The sequence below is a fragment of the Trichoplusia ni genome, chromosome 9 (genome assembly GCF_003590095.1).
Source record: "Trichoplusia ni isolate ovarian cell line Hi5 chromosome 9, tn1, whole genome shotgun sequence".
Lineage (NCBI taxonomy): Eukaryota > Metazoa > Arthropoda > Insecta > Lepidoptera > Noctuidae > Trichoplusia > Trichoplusia ni.
This window is the reverse complement of record NC_039486.1, coordinates 10,460,081-10,475,477: the sequence shown is the minus strand read 5'-3', so window position 1 is coordinate 10,475,477 and position 15,397 is coordinate 10,460,081. Positions and strand designations below refer to the sequence as shown.

At 34.2% G+C, this 15,397-nt stretch overlaps 1 protein-coding gene across 5 annotated transcripts in view; it reads left to right on the top strand.

The window, feature by feature from the left end:
* LOC113497308 (potassium voltage-gated channel protein Shaw-like) overlaps window positions 1–15,397 on the top strand; it is a 77,048-nt gene that overhangs the window by 26,689 nt on the left and 34,962 nt on the right. For all 5 annotated transcript variants that reach the window (XR_003400888.1, XM_026876806.1, XM_026876805.1 and 2 more), the window contains exon 2: window positions 7,796–7,827. The gene's annotated coding sequence lies outside the window, so the exon portion shown is untranslated. The remainder of the gene's footprint in view (window positions 1–7,795; window positions 7,828–15,397) is intronic.

The window sequence follows — 15,397 nt, the reverse complement described above, 5'->3', positions numbered from 1 at the left end:
GGTCTGATATCTTTTCTGTATTAAAGACCATGTCCTGAATGTTTTCCTTTTTGTGTAAATTTTGAAAAGAAAACATCCATTTAATAATGTTTGCCGTGACTGCTTCGGACCTAAATAGGGTATCTAGGCTGTGTTTGATCTGAATACTTAGCTAAATTTATTGTTCGACTAAGTAAATATAATGTAATTGGGACGGTTTTATTTTCTTCGAGAGATTTCCTCAACGAGAATTGTAAGTACCTAAATATCTACCTCTCGAACTGAGGAATTTTGTCTTTGTGATACGGTTTTTACAAACATTCCAATGCACAGATGATACCCAGACTTAGAAAAAACGAGAGTACCGATGCCTTAGCATATCGCTCACAGTGAGTTTGGTGTAGCGACCTACACTCGACGCAAAATTTTGTCGGCCCATATATCCAGGAGAGTTGCATTGTCACTTGTCAGTACGCTCTACGACAGTATGTTTTCTAAGTTACACTTAGTAACTTGTGACCACACAAGGAAAATGTGATATCGGCCTGATTCTGTACAACCTAAACGGGGACCGGTCGCCACGGTGACGTCATGGCAAACCATAATTATGCAAACCATACGCTTAAAACTACTTAAAGTCGAAACTATAAAAAAATCTAATGATTTAGGTGTTTTGACCAGGCAATATTAACTAGAAAACAGTAATTAATTAATTTAGGTAGTCTTAGTGTTCGCTTCAGAATCAAAACCTCAATAAATTAAACTCGATTTTCTGATCAGTCATCGGTTTTATTTGTTCTACACCCAAACAATCAACACCAACACATTTATTAATATCGCAACAATAGATTTCAATACCAATTGACCTAAAACCTTCAAATGAAATTCGGCCTTTGTTATAAAATTATTTATCATTTGTCAGCTGCCATCTCTCTTTGGGTCTTATTCAATGAAATAGGGTGAAATTCTACCGGGGAACGTCAATTGAATGAACCTGGATTTTTTGTTTGTGACTGCTTTGTCATGAATGGAGAGGTGAATTACTTCCCGAAAATCCAAAAAAACAACATTATATTGTTGTAAAAAAAAATCGCGCCTACGGGTATTTTACGTCGGATACATGAACTGGGCTGCTTTTGTAAGACGACAAAAAAATCACGGTGTATAAATGTCTATAAACTGCAAGCAAGCGTACGAGTGTACTGGGCACTCGTATGCTTGTAGAAGTAGAGGAAGGCCAAACTAATGGAACTCTCCATTAGTTTACAGTTTCTACAGGATTTTTGAATAAGATACTGAGGTATTTTTTAAGAAGGAACAGGATGCTAAAACTATGACAAAGTATATTGATAATAGAATGTCACACTCTTCGTATTTCATATAAGCTCATTATTAAAAAGCATCTATAATAAAATAACCCCCCCCCCCCTTTTAAAACACGTTAAACTTAAAACACCCCTGTTTTGTGCTGTGAATTTAAAGTTATAAAGTTCAAACAGAGAGTAATAATGCATTACTACTGTTAAATAACTTGGCTTCGATCTACGTTTATTGTTTAACAAAAAGACGTTTATCGTTTAATAAAGTCGCCCTTGTTTCATGACATTCCCGTTTACTAGGTTAACTTTATGGACCACGAATCCCTATAGGATTCGAAATGTGTTGTCTGTCCATGTATATTGTTTTACGAATAAATAGTTTTGGGGTCGAATGTCCGTCGAAAGTTTCACTTATGTAAGAAAGTTGGACGTTAAATTCGACTTATGTGTAGATAAAATTATCTGAATAAATTGAAAAAAGGAAGCCTAAATGTAAACACGATGACCGATATAAAAGTATCGATCAATGGAATCTTCAAAAGAGTTTTGAACTTTTTGCGGAAAGAAAGCTGCTTTTGTGAGCATTTTCCTAAACCGAGACATTCAGTTTTAAAATGGAAATCTCATTCCAAAACGAAATCTCGAAAAGCGAGATCTCTCTTTTAAAATCTGTTAGCATTGTTTGAAGCTTTCAACGAAATTGAAAAACCGTGAATCAAATTCACAGAACAAGGAAAATAATTATCAGCACAATATAGTAACAAAAGGAAAAACCTAATACATTCCGCTCTCGCTACCGCACTGTTCAAATCCCGAATCTCCAGCACCAACAGATTAACTGCAATCTGAGTTGCGTCTTAGCTTCTACAATTTTAAGTTCATATTCCCGTGAACAGTCCGCAGTGATCCGATTATGTTTGATGAAAATCGTTGAAATCCGATTTTCCAGTCAGTTTCCCTCGTCGCACTCAAAGAAGCCTTACATTGGCTTTAAATAAATATGTGAGTAATAGTTTTACTGTAGTATTGGATAATGGCTATTTTATTGTCGGGATACACTATTACACTAAGATCCTTATTTCCTTGTACTATTTCATTTTATGTTCGAAATTCGATTCAGACAAGTTTTCATTTTAATTTAATAGCAATTTGCCATAACATTTATAAGTGAGTCCGTATTTAATTAAGCAAATGGAAAAATAATCGCAAAGACAAATAAAATTTGAAAGTACGAAAGGCAAAAGACTTAATTAAAATAAAATATAAGTAGTGATTCATTATAATTTATACTTAGTTGAAACAACCTTCAGTGTTTAATTAGTAAATTAGTTACCTCGACGTCTCACAAAGTTCACTAACTAAATGGAAATCAAGATGGCCGACTGTTTGTACAAATCTTCACTTGGAACAGTATTCCACAACTTGCACACAACGCCATCTAGATCTAAACGAACTAGAACTGCGAGCTAGTATTTAAATAGACCGTCTTTATTAAATAATTAATTATTAGAAATCCCGAATCAATTCCAACATAACATGTATCCAGAAGAACGTTATAATAAGCCTGCTGTCAAATCTATTTATACCAGCCGACGAAGATAAAAACGCTACCTACCCCCAAAACTAAAAAAAATACTTTCCGAATGGTTCACAGTTAAATTACAATTCTTAGCTGAAAATATGCAATAGCGTTACAAATAGGTTAAAACTGTACGCAAAACACAAAAATACACGACCAAAAAACCATTTACGATGCAGGATTTGAATACAGAACTGTTAAACTAAACCGAGCAGCGAATTTGACCTCCACTGTACCATACGAACGTAGGGAAGAAACTGGTTGTGTCTTGACAATAAGTAGGTTCTTGTAAAACGGTCACAAAATTTTATAGAACTCAGTTTTCATTTTCTTTTTGTTTAAATCCTTGTGTTGCGGAGTTCTTAACATTCGTCGAACGGAACTAATTTTGGTCCTCTGTGGTCATAGTGTGACCTACTGTTATTGGCTATTAATGTAGCAGAATTTCTTATTATCCTTTCTTCGTTCTTTGCACTTTTCTTATTGACTTCATCAAATGGCACAAAGTTTTAAAGATACGATGGAAAGAACTCCATGAATTTTGAATAATATCGCCGTATAAACCATTCAAAATAGTGATGGCGTCCATTAAATCAATGACAGTCTTAGAAACAAATACTACGTTAACAGTTGTCGGTATAAAATCATTTTTTTAAAGCAATGCGTGTGATGGAAATATCGCAATTAAAAACCACAAACCTATATTTTAAAAAACAAGGCCTTTCGACGATAGCCCTGAACCAGTTAAAACTAATCGCAAAGGTGTAGACAGAAATATAAGTCATTTACGATCGAACTTCTTTAATAAAAAAGTATGCAATGACCTTTTGACGTGATTTCTAGAAGCGCAATCAATGTTTGCAGTCACGGAATAGAATATAGCTTGGAGCGTAGGCTTAATGGTACTGGGTAAACATTAACTGTCTTTGGTTACGTAATAGAAAATAAATTAACAGAATATATTATAACAATAATATCACCTTCTCTAGCCAATTAACATGCTACAAACAATTGTTAGTATCATTATAAAATGTTCAAATATATGGAAATAAGATTTCGTTTCGGATCGTCACGTAGCTTTGACATGTCGTTTTCATTAATTAGAGTTTTCTATCTATTTTAAAGATTCTATCACTTGTCTAGAGGGGCCGGTAACGTAAGCTACATTTTGATTATTTAAAATAATTCGAATACATAGATTAGTTATGTGGGTCCCACAAGGTTCAATTATAGGACCTTTATTTTTTCATTGCTGTTCAGGTATTTCTACTCATAGCAAAATAATTAGCACTTCATTTTACTATTCTAAATCTCCCAAGCTACTAAATGCTCTCTGGAGAAGAAGATTAACAGTAAAACTATTAACACGTTAATTGCTCATAAAACGAGGAACATCAAAGTTATCCACAACGTACAGCCAAACATTCCTGGTGTTATTGCGGGCTATAAATATTTGAGTGTCAATACATTTAAGGACATTCCAGATCTTTTATCTGAATGACTTCACAAGAAATACGCTGAGAGGTCATTCGGGTTAAGGTCAAGTAAAACCATTAATGACAATACTCGTAATATTTTTTTTTAAATTCAGTTGTACATAGAAATTACAATCTAGTATGCAAAATTGAACTAAGTACTTGGCATTAGTAAGAAATAATAAAATCAAAGAAAAAAACAAATTATTGAGCAATCATACTATGTAATCGTATTTACGCAAATGATATAATTAAAATGTTAATAAAATTCAACCCTATTTGAGATTATGCAGAAACTATTTTAGCTTGATTCAATAAGACTAGTAAGATTGGTCTACAATAAACCAAGTCGTTCCTTTAATTTGAGGGCATGTAATTTACAATAATGTTCGTAATTTTATATTCTGATGTAAGGTTAATAGCTTAATGGGTTTTATACTATGCTATTATTTTAATGTCGGTGAAATTGTATTGATCCTGCGGTCGAAATGTAAGTTTGTAATATTCAAGGTTTATATTTAACTAGCTGTTGCTCGCGGTTTTGCCCACCTGAAGGTCGGTTATTTCTGCAAAGACACCACCTTTCTTTTACGCAGTCACATATGTAGCCTTTATGCTAATCCATCCTTATCAGCTGTACTGTGTTGTTTAGGATGTTATTATAATGAATAAAAGCCCAATTTGTCCCACGGCTAGGAAGAAGCCTACCTCTCTTCTTTCTGTCTATTCCTATCCAAAGCAAGTGCTTCCCAGTCTTTCATGAGGGAGTTGAGCTCATCACGCGACCGTCGCTTGGGCCTACCACGAAGTCTTTGTGATTTTGGGGAATCCACATCTGTCAGTACGCATTCCGCAGACATGGCCGGCCAAATCATACTTCAACCTTACTGCTTTTCTTTTATCACTGATTTGAGTATGGGAGCGCAGTACAGGATTGCGTATGCGATCCGTAATTCCTCGCTGGCAAACTGTAAATGTAAATCGTATCTAACAAAACAATAGAAGTAATCATCAGATCCAATAGATCAAAAATTCTCACGAAGAGACCACCCTCAATACGAGAGAAAATCTTTAAAGAAAACGGCTCATTTTCAAACAGCTTTCTTGAAATCCCCTGGTCAAGAGTGGGAGAGACCAAATAAACTCAATATACGTACTTGTTGATTTTTGTAGGATCCCGTTGGTTCATTTTGGATCGTTCTTTAACCATTGTTTTGGAAATAGACCTCACTAAATATAGCCTCTGGTGTGTTCTTTTCAATCTTGTGGTAATTATTTTACGAATTTGTAACTGTTAATTCAATTAGTAAAAAAATACTTCCATCAATGTCAAATCCAATCCAGTCATTTCCGGATTGAATTGATACGACTGATTACGATTTAGGCCTTAAGACATTTTAATGAAAATCAGCCTAGATACTTTACTAAACTGAGAACTGTGATTGATTTGATCTCGAATACTAATATCGATAATGTGGAAAAGATAGTTTTGAAATCGAAGTAAAGTTAAACGTCAATCATTCGGCATAACTCAATGAATCCACGTCAAAAATCCAGTCTTTGCCAGGAAATTCCTTACGAAGAGAAACGAACTGGATCATCCTTTAGTCTATTTTTGGATTCCGTTTCATCCAATAACAGTCTCGTTTGAGTATCACGATTTTAGACATCGGTAATAATTGGGAAAAGAGCAACATTCGTCGTGTGACCTGTTCTAACCCTCATCAATCAAGTGCCAGCCTTAGGTTCGAACCGACAGGGTGAAAAATGTTTGTTCAGGTACGTCTCGAGTGACGGGCATCGGGAATGCGTTAGACTCAATTACATACGCCCGATTGGGGAACGAGAATGTTTTTTCAACTGCGACTGGGATAACAGAATATGTTGAATGGTGCGGTGTCTTAAGGGTGCTGACAAGGGATACTCTTAAGGAGGTCGGACGTGGCATGGTTAATTGAAAGAATGAAGAGAATAAACAGGGAAAATATTGTAGAGCAATTCAAAATGCCTTTTCTGGGCATTTAATTTGTGATCTCAATACGCTGTAATTTGCAACGCAAAAAGAATTATTGGACAAACAAATGGAATATTGAAAAAAAAAACACCCATTTTGTATAAAATTTAATGAAAGATATTAGGAATCCATAATATTTCTATAAGAGAATGAAAGGCAAACAAAACCCTTGCGTAGAAAGGTTACTGGGCCCAAGCAAATTTCAGCTGAAAGCATATTATGGCGTTTAAATAATAATGATGAGGAAACTCTTAAATAGGTTTGTTTTATTAATAAAGCTTTTGTGCTCCTTCAATATTTGCTCAAAGAATGGATATTTGTGCTTGTAAAATTTAATTTCGAAAATGAACCTATATTTTCTAAAGAAAATAATATATGTCAAGTAAAAGGAAGTGTTTTGGAAAATACTAGAATAAAAAGAATTTACACAAGAAAATAATAAAAAAAATAACTGGCCTATTGATGTAGTGGCAGTGACTGCTATACCAGAGGTCATGGATTCGATTTAGAAATGAATGTCTGATGAGTCTGTGTTTGGGCGCAAATTTTATATTATTGAAAGTGAAAAGATGACAATGTGATAAAGTTATTAATAAAGCACTATCTTAAAACGATACGTTCTCAAAATAGAGTACTAAGAACAATCTTAACACAGTTCTAGACTTCGTTAGAGAAGACACAAGAATAATGGTAGATATAATAACTTCAATAGAGGTTATTGTGTTGAAACAACAAAGGTTCGCATTATCTGTGGGAGTGTCTGTGTAGCACGTCGATCGCTTTGTTGCAGCTGTGACGTAACGTAAAAGAAAGACGAAAATGATCGTGTGGGAATAAAGTGATACAAAGAAAGTGTTAGTGGAGGAACCAAGTGAAACACTTGATTTAATTGGAAATGTTTTAGTTCGGACTAGGTAGGAATTTTAGGTTTTTACTAATTTCGATTTTTTATCTTTACTTATATTGTTTTGGATCGAGTTGCATTTATAAAACCCGAGTTCTTAATTTTTTTTATGGAACCCTAACACGAAGACTGCTGTCCTTCTGTCAGTCTATCTCCAGGTTGTATCTCATAAAACGGTATGTAATGGTAGTTTAAACATAAACACATTGTTTATAAATAGTTACCGCTAGAAAAAAAAATTGTAAAAATAAAAATCGAATCCAAGAAACGCCTGGTACAGTTATAAAATCAATGGGTTAACATTTCCTTTTAAACTTAACCTTGTTTCCTTTAGTCTATTTATAGGGAACCCTCAATTTCGCGAGTCGGACTAACGCTTGACCGGTTAATATTCCGTTTTTAATCAAAAAGCTATTTCAAAAAATTCCACACTGCGTACTGAATTCCTACCAGAAAATATTTGAAAGCTTGCTCAGAAAATAGCACCATAACGTAATATTGAACCCGATGTTCTTTTGTTCACAGATAAGGGATATCTGCATATCAGAGGATTTGAGGTGAGCATCGCAGCCAATGTCTGCATCGTGAAATGTGACCACAAAGACAATTGCCTGGCGTTATTTGCGGATTGGGAACGTTTGACGTAAATTGAAGTTACATCTTGAGAGTATTGAAAGGTTTACTTCGCATAAAACCTGAAATAATGTGATCAGATTTTTATGGTGACTTTTCAGGTTATTCGAACTAAGTATTTCATATTTTTCTTTACATCAATAATACCAATTCCATTTGATTTGTCTTCCAAAACATAAAAATGTCTTTCGATATCTTTAAAGCGCTCAATTTTACTTATACCACATATGACTTTTTCTCAACTCAAAAATTTCTGCCAAAAAGGATATCCTTACCACTTACTTCAAATTCTCGAGATCCGAAAAAAGGTAAAAGAGGAAGCACGTCCCATACCCTACTCCTATCGTTAGTACGACGGATAGCTAAAAGAAGGGAACGGAAATCCCTTAGAAAATTAGCCTCGCTTTGAGGAAGAGGATTCTTGCTACGACGAGCATACTAAGTGTTCAGTTAAGTAAAATAAGTACTTATAAAAGAATAGGATGTGTCTCACAATGTTTGAAGGACAGAACAAGAACTGGAACTTTTTTGTTCGGAATTTTTTTTTTCTTTTGTCCTTTCATACCATTTATATGAGTATATTACCTTGTAAGACAGATATAGCTCGCATGTACATTGAGCAATCGCTAGTGGAAAATTTTTGACGTTGAAAATTTGGTATAATCTGTACCAACACAAAAAAAATGTGCGTGTAAAATAATTTAAACTGCTCTTATTTTTGGAGTACGAATGTATGTCTTCACTCTAAATCTTAATAAAGCATAAGTTTCAAAGTAATACATTATCTCTTCGCTCAGAGCAATTTATGTCTCGATAAATACAACACGAATACCCATTATCACTCTTGGCTTCTTTTCAAAACAACATCTACGCGATTACTTTGAGCTCTTAATGCGGAATTATTGGTTTTGTGGAAGTAGGATGCAGATGCACATAGTGTATGGCTCTCTCTCACTTACAGCTAAAGTTTCTTTTTTTATGAATCCCCATTAGAGGCACTATGCAGACTGTTCATGTTACAACTGAGTATTATGAGATGCATGTAAGTGAGTAGGAAGTAGCAATAGTATATTTAAGGATATAAATAAATTTTGCTGTACCTGTTCACAATGTTTGCTTAAATCTTATGTACATATATCTAACTTAAGGTAAAACTATTTCTAGTTACTCTACATACATATGATATTGTATGTGTATTTTTCAGTGGCCCCCAAAATAAACGTAGTACATACTTTGCCTTTGCCAGAAAAAAAAATGCCATAAATATTTTCAGCCGTGGTTATCTGGATACAAGTGGTTAATTTTATTACGGCGCATAAATGGCTGTAAATATAAACAAACCGAAATATCATGTAAACCACACCATTATCCGGTCGTAAATCACGCCACACTCTCAAATAGTACCAACCAAATGAGATGAAGTTTAATATTTAAAACACTCTATTCGTTACAATAAACAAGGCGAAAATTCCTGGAATCTGCCTCAGCCTAAAGATACATCAAAATTACTGGATTTATTTAAAAAAGTAACAGCTGTGCTGGGATTGTATTCTCTTCTTTTCGGACAGCTAGTTTATTTTTGAAACTGGATTTTGATTCTGCTATTTGGAAAATAAAATGTACGAATTCTAACCGGTTTTGTAAATAACATGTCTAGTATGTCCACTGTACGCAAAATAGAGCAGATACACGTGTTTTTCGTTGAACTGAATTCGATGGCAGATTTTTAGAGTTTAGATTTCATTTTGTAGCGTCCATTATATTAATTTCCCTAGGTTTTTTTTATAACTTTTGGTGATTTTATATAAAGCGTGATCAATGTATATTACGATTACTTTGCGTTAATACTTTCGAACAATCCCGCTAATCTACTGAAGGGCTACTGGAATTATTTTCAGACACATGCCAATTGTACCATCTTCTAAGAGTCAATGTCAATTAAATATGATTGGCCAGAAATTTTGTCCGAGAATAGCAGTCTTCATTGATGAGATCATGAATTCATGACAGATATGACAGTACCCTACTAGTATAACTCTAAATGAAAGAAAGAAAGAAAGAAATGTATGACGTCAAATCTATGTATGCACCGTCATAACCGTATTACTGTTTGTTATGACTCCGACTGGCTATATTGGCGTGGAACGACCAAACATCAATATTTCGCGGTTGACTTTAACTGGCTATTAGCTGTGATGAATTATGCACGCAATATCTTCGAAACGTATGTTACGAATTTTGTGCAGAAAGGTATAGGCGTTAAAAAGCTGTTTTTTATAGCTACAAACTGTTTACACAGCATATCTTTATCACACTAACATGCGAAATTGTGTGAGCGCATGTGTATGGGTGTTTGTTTATTATTACCTCTTCACACCCAAACTTTTCTTGTTTGTTCACACCGAAATTTGGAGGTAGCTTACACCTTCAATTAATACACTCATTATGACGACCTCCGTGGTCGAGTGGCGTACGTACCGGGTTCAAAGCGTCGCTAGCTCTGAGGTCCCGGGTTCGATCCCCGGTCGGGTCAATGTAAAAAATCACATTTCTACATTGTCTCGGGTCTGGGTGTTTGTGGTACCATCGTTATTTCTGAATTCCATAACACAAGTGCTTTATTTTGGGTTCAGAACAGTGTATGTGATGTTGTCTGCATTTATTTATTATACACCAAAGCTACTTTTATCCGACTTTGTAAAAAGAAGATCATGCTCTTTCAGCTTTCACCGACAGCCAGGCAGGTAAACCCGCGTGCAACAGCTAGTTATCCATAAGTAACAAAGCGTTTTCTAAATATACCGTGTGGGTGTCATAAAACTAACTACATAGTCCAGTCTATTCTGAGTTAGTGATACGTTGTTTATTTCAAATCGTTAATACATATGTTCTGGTATTTATGTATATCCGGGATGAGTGAATACTGACCATGGATATTAATATTGGTACTTTTGTATGCAAATGGCTGCAGCATGTGGTTTTATTCTTAAGTATTTGTATTAGTAGAACAACATTTTAAATATTGTTTTTAACAGCTAATATACTCAATATAACTTTCGTGACAGATATTAATTTTTTTTAATTACTGTTGACTAACTTGTATTTTTCGTGTTAGCCTGGCTGGTTTCGGACCCAACCGGAATTTTTACTCATGATCTGATACGGCGGCGCGATTGCGATTAGAATTGACATACAATATTTTCGTTGGTGGTTCTAGTAATTTTTCAGTGTTGCCTAAATGACATTAAAAATATAAAATGATACTATATATACGGATTTTAATCATCATTGGCCTAGCCTTATCCCAACTATGTTCGGGTCGGCTTCTGGTCTAACCTGTTTCAGCTGAGTACCAGTGTTTAACAAGGAGCGACTGCCTATCTGACATCTCAACCCAGTTACATGGGCAACACGATACCCTTTGGTTAAATTGGTTGTCAGACTTTTCAAGCTTCTGACATTCTGATTTAAATAAAATGATAAAATAAATACTATGGTTACTGTTATTTCAGTCTTACCCTTAATGATTGTGCACTGTATTTCACAGGATTTCCTATAGCTCGAAACTTATGTCGCAGATATGAAATCGATTCAAATTAATAACCATAATATTAAGTTTCTTCAGAAATGCCCCGAAAACTCGTATTTATCTTGAGTGCAATTGATAAATACCACTTATAGAGCAAGTGATTCAATGTAATGTGTGCAATCCAATAGTCAGAAATAATCGTCTATAAACAGCGCGATGTTGGAATATTTTCAAATAAAAACAACCTGGCAGGTCCCACTTATCTTTTTCAAGGTAAAATTGTTACGTGAACATACTGTACACGTGTACACGTGGATTAGACGTCAAGTGTTACGGTTTTTTATTCATGGATTATTATGAGCTTATATCGTATTTTGTTTTTTTTTTATATTTATTTTACTAGCTGATGCCCGCAACTTTGTCCGCGTGGTTATTTAAAATTATGATTTATACCTTCCCTGTTTTTCCACATTTTCCATTGTATCTTCGCTTCTATTAGTTGTAGCGTGATGGTATATAGCCTAAAACCTTCCTCAATGAATGTTGTATTTAATACAAAAATAATTTTTCAATTTGAACCAGTACTTCTTGAGATTAGCGCGTTCAAACAAACAAACAAACTCTTGCTCTTTTTATATTAGTATAGATACTGCGGGAGTAGTTACTTAGTACAGAGGAATTGAATTCTCGTGTCATTAGGGATTTCACACAGGATTTTTTTGTTTGTGTTTGCAGTGACATGCACAAAGACATCCAGATTCAGCACAAACTTTCGCAGATCACACAAATGCTTGATTACAGGAGATCAAACCCAAGAGAGGTCGCGAACAGTGTCTTTAAGAAACCTTAACATTGTGCAACTGTAGTTTAACCACGAGTTCTTTTCAGCCTCTAGTAACGATTACAGTAATATAGACTTAAAACAAATCCGTACTTCGGAATAATGGTATAACCAGATCTATTTCGAGACACGGAATCGTAAACGTTTATTTTAAGTACACCTAGTTTTACAGTTGATTTTGAATCAATTTACTGCTAACTTTAGCTTCCAAATATAGATTAAGGTGGGTATTTCGGAATTCAACTGCAAACCAGTCCATTGCTCATGTAACTCGAAATAGTTGAAGTGCTTTATGATAGATACCAGATTTTTTTATGTATATCGATATAGGAGTCCAGTCAGATCCAGGGCAGTTGCAATTGAGTTTTTGGAGTTCCGTAACGGCTATTTTTTCGGGATATAACTCATGTCAGTCAGTCTTGCACCGACGATTAATATCCCGGTTAAGCCCTGCCATGACACGATTGGTACCAACGAAACTAGACTCTTTTTTTTTATTCTTCAGTCCATTGTTTCAGCGAGCTATCCTCAATGAACCGCAACTGAATGTGTATTAAATTTTCGTTTTCATAAGCAAACAAGAAGCGATGTTTTTTACATCGCTTCTTGTACTATATAGTGAAAAACCTTCATGACTTTATATTAAAATTGAGGCCCCAAATTTTCTTCATAATATTATTTTACGTTCAAAACGTAACATTCAGACTTCGGCAAATAAATAAGCTCTTCCATCATACTTTGAGAAAAGTATTATTTTTGGACTTCCATAAATACAGTTTGGAAGTCAGAGTGGCAGTCGAAATATAAACAAGTGGATCGATGAATACTTTATGCGTCCTTCGAATCAGATTTAAAAATCTTATTTTTATACAGACTTCGATTTATCAAATTAGCAAAATAAATAAGACTCAGAATTTTTTGGTATGAGGCGTTCTCAATTCACGTCAAGTTAATATTATATTGATCCTGAAATCCTAATTACTCTTTCATGATTGATCAGTTCTTCATCTTAAAGCGGAGAGCTAATTGATGCAATATCATGTACTTTATTAAGACTATATCTGTAATTAAAAAAGTAGTAATAACTTCATAATATTAAACATATTTACATTAGTCAATTTCATTTCATAACGTTATCATCTGACATTTTTCTCCGTAACTCTTTGTTTGAAAAGGGTTCTGGGTGTCTGTGTTATCCTCACTCCTTGATATCTCATTGCAGATAGAGCCTCTTCTATATGCCTGACCATCTAAGCATCACTTATTATTGTATCTCTTATTGTTCCCAATCACAAATTTAACAAAACTTCTCTCTTACCGGCCAATCTATCATTAGTACTACTAAGTACATTGTAAAACGAATTTAGTTGAAACTGATGAGCCCTAGGTCACTGTCCACATAACGACCGCAATAAATAAATCCAACATGTCCGCACGCGGGCTGCGTGACTACATTCAAAACATGTTCGGCTAAACAAATGTGTGTACTGCTAAATTAACAAACGTTTTAATTAATTTTATTTACGTTATACACATATTTTGGCTAACCACAGGGTTTAGGATTATTTATCTGCCTGTCTGTTTCAATTTTAGTTAGGTTATGTGAACGTGAGTAGTTACAGCGAAATCTGTTGGTTTATTATAAAAGTTTCTTTATTTTTTTCGAGTCGGACTTCCTCAGTGGGAATTAGGAGAATCGTCAAAGCTATAAAAATATGTAACAGAAAACAACTGCTTGAATTTATAGAAAACAACTGTTTTTTCAACAAAAATCTTAACAATGATTAATGATGAAAACTACACAGTCATGAAACTTCAAACTATGCTTTGAAGTCAAATAAAAGGTTTGTTATTTTATATTCTTTCAACTTCTAGAAATTTTACTAATTTAAATTTACTTCAACCATAAATATTATTATTGGGCTTATTTTCAGTAAATCCCAAAATTGTTGCGCTGCAGGATTACATCAATCTTTGCTAAAACTTCTAATGATTTCCAATTTTTGTCGTATCACTTCTAATTATTAGGATGACTAGTTTAGGACCGAACTGTACACCTGAATCATGAGCTGACGCAGCGCAGTCACCAGTCCGGTAAACCTGACAAATAGGCGTGGGTTAACCGTAATTAAATTAATGATTATGAATCCATCTCACTAATGCCAAAAAAGGAACACTTTTAGAAGATGATTAAAATTTTCGAGAACGTTCTTAAAATTAAAGGTCACTTTGGTTGGATTTGGGTTAAACAAGCAAATGGGCAGTGAACCATGGACTCATCACATCAAAGGGTAAATCTTAATTAAATTTAACTGAGAGGAAATCAAACAACCTGTAATGGTCAACTGATCTGTCTGTGTATATATTTTGGTTTAGAGCATTAACTATGTACCACAATTATAATTGTGGTACATAGTAAATGTTTAAATTTGAAGGGGTTTTTTTACGAAGGTTTCGGAATATCTTTCTTCTTTCTAATAAACACAAAAGTTTTTACGTGTGGAAGTTTGCTACTCTTTCATGCAAAAACTACTGAACCGATTTCGACGAAACTTTATAGTTTGTATCCCGATTGTCTGTTCCCGTGGGATAATTTTCTATTTAAAATGGGTGGGCTTGATTGGCAACAGTTCGTTCCGACTAAAGTATTAATGAGTCCATCCAGTCATTTCTTCGTCCAATATTTTTTTTGGATTTGAGTCTCGAGTTATTTCAAGCGCGTTATGTTAAATTTATACTTAATTTCCTATTCAAAACCTTTCCCTATTACAGTAACAAATAAATAATTGAAAACGGCGAAGTAACTTTAAACTTAGTCTACATTAAATTGAGTAATAATTAAATACAAACTTAACACAAGAAAGTTTTTGAGTAAGCAATTCTCGATAATGAGTAAGTTTCACTTTTATTTCGTTTAATATTCATTCTAATCAAACATTAGGGGCGTTAATCAAAGTTTCCTAATCTAAACATCGGTGTTGGCCAAGAACTGTGTAATTAAACTTTAGTATTTTAATTATAACTATGCAGATTTTAGTCGGTGATGAAAGCTGATTGCACACTTGAAAGTATAAGGAACGTTTGCCAAGTCTTCTGATGGGAGTACATGTTACACCGTGTTATA